Source organism: Athene noctua, unplaced genomic scaffold, assembly GCF_965140245.1.
Source record: "Athene noctua unplaced genomic scaffold, bAthNoc1.hap1.1 HAP1_HAP1_scaffold_258, whole genome shotgun sequence".
Taxonomy (NCBI): Eukaryota; Metazoa; Chordata; class Aves; order Strigiformes; family Strigidae; genus Athene; species Athene noctua.
Genome location: NW_027437723.1, coordinates 84514 through 90778, shown reverse-complemented (window position 1 = coordinate 90778; position 6265 = coordinate 84514).

Sequence of the window (6265 nt, the reverse complement as noted above, 5' to 3'; positions counted from 1 at the left end):
CCCTCCCCACCTTTCCAGAAAAAAAAAAAAAAAAAAAAAAAGAGAGAATTGCTGTTTGAAAATGCCTGTTAAACTCATATAATGGGCAAAAGCAGCAACGTATGTATGTAAGAGTGAGAAATTCTATTGGAAATTCTATTCTTTCATGCTGCCAAATTTTCTGTGAGGTGGAGCCATCACCACGCAGAAAGATGGAAGTTGTGGTTGGGATTTTCTGGGATCTTTTTCAGGAGTCAGCCTAGATCCAGGTCTGTCTCTGAAGCTGATGAGTTGTTGTTCTGTTAGTCTTTCAACAAATTTGGAATTCAAAAAGTTTGGTGTGGTGTTGGTTTTTTGTTTAGTGACTGGTATTGTAGAAATACCTTAAACATAGGCCTCGTTAGATTGTATCCCAAGCTTAAATACGTTGAAATTTGAAATATAGGTGTAATTGCTGGAATGTTAATTTAGGATCTAATTGCGTTGTAGCTGGTTATTTTGAAGTCTCTGAATTTTGCAATAATTATCAGGTATAAAAGTATCAAGTGCTCTCTCGAGGGGATCCTAATGCTTCCGTCCCTTTTAGTTTCAACACAATTTTTTGGCAAGCTTGGAAGAACGTTACCTGAGATGTCCCTTTTTTCTTCCTACTTCTAGAAAGCTGCACAGTGTTTCTTTTTCTCTTAGCTTTCCTGAACTGTCCTTCATAATCATCTACCGACAGAATGGTATGTTTGCTTATTTTTAAATGTAATGTTTTTTAAATTTAGGAAACTTAATATTTCTGCTTGTTTTGGGGCACTTTAAAATGGATGTGTGTCATAATGCTCACATCTGGAAAGCTGTGTGTCTTAACGTTTCTTGTGATAACATGCTAGTTACAGCATGACAGCTGTACAGAGGAGTCACAGCTGTTTGAAAGACTCACCTTTATTTAGTGCATTTTGTGTTAGAGGCATGACCTGGAAAATGGTTCTGTGATTAAAAGATAAAATAAGAGTTCTTATTATCTGGGCATTTGATGTTCGGTGGTGTTAAGTTTTGCGACCACTTCAGGAAAGTTTGTTGCTCTAGCTGATCGGTATATATAAAAAGAAAAAGGATTTCACTTCAGAAAAAGACAATCATTCAAACAGTGCAGAATTCAGTACTTGTATTTCTGCGTAAGGGAATAACCGTTTACTTTCCACTGCAATAAGTACCAAGTCCAGTACACTGTGTGTATCTGTCATAAATAGCACACAAACCCAAGAAGAAGTCTTGAGATCCTGGTGGTGAAATGTCACTCTTGTTATTAGGCATGCTGATGAGATATTTATACATTTTCACAGTTTATTGTGGCTGTTGACAATTAGTTTTGGTTTCAGTGCAAATAATAATTCCTGAAAGCGTTAGTAAGCTGCATGAGGAGTGTAAAATACGAACCTGGTTTAAATGACGTTAACATTTGAATAATACACACTCCCAGAAATGTTCCTGTCACTCTCCTGTTTCATTTGGAATGTCCATACATAGTGTATAGGACCCTTAACCTGAGTTCTTGAAAATGCTTAAATTGCAGCTACGTTTGAATGCAGAAGAATTTCAGGAGCTGTTATCCGAAAGGGCTGTACAGTTTCGAGCTATTGAGCGGCGATTGCTGACACGATTCAAAGACAAAACTCCCGCTCCTCTTCAACATCTGGACACCTTGCTAGAAGGAACATTCAGAGAGGTCAGTACAGCTTGATTACGAGCCTAACCTTTCTTTATGTTGTTGGTAAAGCTTAGCTTAAAGCATATAAGCTATACTTTCCTGGTTACATTTACCATCCAAGAGACCAGGAAGCAGTAATTTGTTAAACCTAATATTCCCGGTAACTTTCCAGCTGATTCGCAATAGTTTTATTTAATCTGTGACCACAGAATCTTTACTCCTGGGTCACACCAGCTTGACAACACATCATTCTTTCCTAACTGACGTTGGTAGTGTAAATATTTTATAGTTCATAGCTTGTGTAAATATTTTACGGCACACTGTAAACTGGTGGAATGGTTTGGCTGGTGAAACATTCACAACAAAATTGTATGAGGCTGACCAAGTCCTTCCTTATGGGGATTTTATGTTCTAACCATTTCAGAATGTGATAGCTGCAGAAGAACAATGTTTTAAAAAAAATCATTCCTAAACCATCCCCATGCTGGAAATATGCAAGGAATAAAAGAAACTTTTCTTTCTTTTCTTGCCTCAGCCCTGCATTGCTTATAATAACACTTGTGTCATGATGTGTCCCCTTTGCTAAGAAGTTACTTTATATGTTTTGTGCTTTTCTGTTGGAGGATCTGATTTTACCTTCCAACACGCCTTGTTAGAGAAGCTGAGTCACAATGAGATTTCTTGCTGGAATAAAAGACTTACCTTTATGCACTGTAGTAAAATTGAAAAACTAAGCAAAAATATTTTTCCTTACTGCTTGCTCTAAGAATATATTTCTTTAAATTGGAGAAAACTGCCTTTCCCTGTACGATTATATGTGAGTCAGGTTTGCCTTTATTTCAGTCTTTACAGTGAAGGAGTTAACTATGAGATAGTCCCAGTTTGGAAGTGGGGCCTTTTTGGTTACTTCAGGAAATACAAGGTATTGTTGTGTTAGATAGATATTTCTTTATAATTCTTTAACACTTAGAAATGGCATGTCTAAAGAAGCCCTAAAGATAAACAGAAGTGAGTCTTCTCTGTGCAGAACTGTTACCTTTAAACTTAAAAGCAACTGGGGTGTGCTTGACAGTTTTCTTGCCGTTGAATGGAAAGATGAGTTCCGAGAATAGGACAAAAATCAGGTAGCTGAAATAGAGGCATATTGCAGAAGCTTATTTCAGTTCTTCAAGATTAGATGGGTGCTTTTCTTAATAATTACTGTTGTAAGCTTCTAAGATTAGAATTAGTGTAGTTGAGAGGGGAATGAGGAAGAGGATTTCTTTCCCGAGAACAAATGCTTGCATTTTCCCAAATTTGTTAAAACTTTATTTTAGGCGAGCTCACATTTTTCTTGGTAGATTGTAATTTTCTTTTGTTTGTGTGAATCCCCCTGTAACAAAGAAATGTTGTTACTGTTACTACAAACAAAAATGTAGTATAATAGTAATTACCAGAGAGACCCCGCTGCTGCGTATGATTTGCAAGTGAGAGCTGGGGTAGGATTTAATATTGTCTCTTTGCTGTGTGGGTGAAATGAGATTGCTTGATGATGTATTTCCTATATTAGAAAACACCTTGTTTTCTTTAATTCAGTTTCATCTTCTGTCTTTATTTGATCAAAAATATCTAAATGCAAATAGTTGAAGTATTCATAATATGGTACATGTGTTTTCAGTAAAGCAATAATGAGGCTGGATAAATACAAAGAGTGTAAAGTCTAACCTCTTTTAAGCATGTAACCTTTTTGACGCTGGAATTAATATGATTGTATTTTTGAGAATACTTCTTTTCAGAAGAATTGTTCAAACAAGCCGTCTCTATTTTTCCCTTTAGAAAGTTTCTGTTTTGAGCATTGTGGTTGTGTTACAAGTTTTCCCAATGCAGGATGAATTCAATGGAGAATAATGATCCATACCCCTTTGACTCTTAGTGAAATGACTCTTACTTGCTTCAGTGGAATTTGCATTGAACTCTGAATAAGTGATGTAGAGGTTTTAGGGGGTTTTGTAGTAAAATACGTATGATAAATCCCGCAATAATATACTCCAACTGTTAGAAAAGAAATTGATTTTTATACTCTTACCATTTTCTGAGAATTTCATCTTCTCCCTCATGTTAAATATTTATATAATGAGAAAAGAAAAATTTGCATTGTTTTATCCCCTCATTTTTTGCCAAAGTGGTTGTTACGTACAAAGAAAGGTTTTGTTACTTTTTACCCCGGGTTTTACAGTCATAAAGGAAACGTGTGTGTTTTGGTATGTATATGTAGTGTATTCCAAACCTTTCTACCCCGAACAGGAAGGAGTTTTTGCTTAGTATGAGTATGTGATTTTATTTTTTAACCCAGACTCTCCAGGACTTGGGCTCTGTATGAGCTACATTCTTAATAGAATAACTATTATAGCTTAGGACTTTTTTAAAAATTGAAGCTGTAATGGTATAACCTCTCCAAATCCACAGGGATATAAAGGTGCCTCTTATTGCTTCCCTTATTTCCTTACATCAGAACAATTATGAAGCAGTTACGTAACCTTTGTGTGAACAGCCTTTTAAATGCAAATAAAACAATGGTGGATATTCACCGTGTAGTTTCATTGCCTAGGTGTGATATGTACCTGCTTTAAACTTACTCTTTACAGTTTCTTTGCCTACCTGCAAATTGTTATGCATTGCCGAACTGATTTGAATTTTACAACTGGAGTAGATTGTAAATGTTAATTTGCAGATTTTCATCTTCAAATAAAAGTTGTGTGTGTGATATGTAGGTAGATGTACAATGTGTGTCAAACCTATATATACCAAACCAGAGAAAATTAATCAAGCTGCATTTGATTCTCTGGTAAAAAGCATTTCTATTTATACACTGAATTTTTGTATTAGTCCTTGTATATTACTCACTAGGCAGGATGTATTTAGTGCTACAATAAAATTACTAATGGGTTTGTTATAAGGAAACTTCAACCTTACTTTTCATCTTCACGATAACAGAGAAATGTGTAAGCAGGCATCAGTGTGTGTAATGGAGGGGGAAATGCTTGCTTTTGGTTTTATAGTCCTGTTTAATCTTTTCTAGAATTTGTCTTTCTGAAGTAATATTATAGGTCTAAATAGATTTCAGTGAGTATTAGCCACAGATAACAAATAGTGACATCAGGTGTTCCATTTTGGAAGGAAAAGCAAAACTGTTACGTACATAGTAGTCTTGAATATTAGAAAAAGGAAATGTTATTCTTATGATGTTCAGGAATGATTTGTAGGAAGATGCTCTGAAGGTGCTATGAAAAAAATTCATAGACGTACCAACGGTACCTATTGCAAATTGATTTTTCTGTTCATTTCTTGATCTCTGGTTAAAAAAATTACCAGTGCAACTGGACATGCTGCTAGCTCTTGTTCTAAGAGAGGAATTTAATAGGAAAAATGTAAAAGCAATTGAACAGTAGTTGAGACTGCATAGCTTTTTTTTGTGGTTTAAAGGACTTCAAATCTGAAATGATATTGCAGCAAATTTTATGATAGCTGTTGTAAACAGCATGTACTTTGTATAATGCTCACCTACTGGAGACATGTTATTGCTTGAAAGTGTAATTTAATGATCTTTAATCTCTACAATGCGTTTTCTGTCATACTAAAAAAATTAAAATCATAGTTTGGCAGTAGCTGCAGGTGCTTGCCCTGGAATTATAATTTTCATGCCTTGACTCTTGACATACATTATTTGGTTTCCAGGTACAAACTGCAATTAACAAGTATCATAAAACTCAGATGGTTCAATTTGTTATTTTAACCCACATGGATTTTATCCTAGTGAATCTAAGCAATACTAGCTGTGTCTAGTTGTAAGCTGTGTTTAACTCTGTAACCACGTTTAGAAGACTATGGCAGTTACATTCTGCAGGGAAAGAGGAGGAAGGATGAATTTGAAATGTGGGGTGGAGTTCTCCTAGGGCACTGACTGTTGCTTAACCCATTTTGAGTACTTAAAGAATCTGAGACAAGATAGAACAGTTCAATTTTACAAAAAACGTAATGACAAAGCAATCACTTGTACCTTGCATTGTATGACAATGAAAGGTAGCAAAATTAAGACAAATCATGAAGCAAAGAGGTTTGTCCTATATCCCCATGCCTCCATCATGTAGTAAGCATTGCTCCCTTCCTATTTTTTGATGCCAGTGTTGCACAGTACCTCAGGTTTCCCCACGTTCTGAGGCTTCTTCATCCCCACCCTGCAGAACCACTAACTCGCTTGTGCGTTCCACTACTGACATCTCAAGTTTTATCCATGGCCCCAGCACCCCTCCCCGTCAGTTGCTGGTTTGTGCACTGTCAGTAGCCACCTAACCAGGGAAGATAGATTATGTCCCATGTCTCAGTAGAAATACTAGTAGTGTCTTTCCCCTCCCAGTCTCCTAATTTAGAAAATGTAGAGAAAATTAATGGTTTCTGGATCTTCATGTCACTGTAAAATTTTGTGTGGTCATTGGAAACAACAGTTACTAGGAATGGACCGACAGAACAAGTCTCACAAAAATGGTGAACACAATTGCCTAATCTTAGACATCTAGGCTTAATAACTAAATGTTCTACAACAGTGGGTCTTTA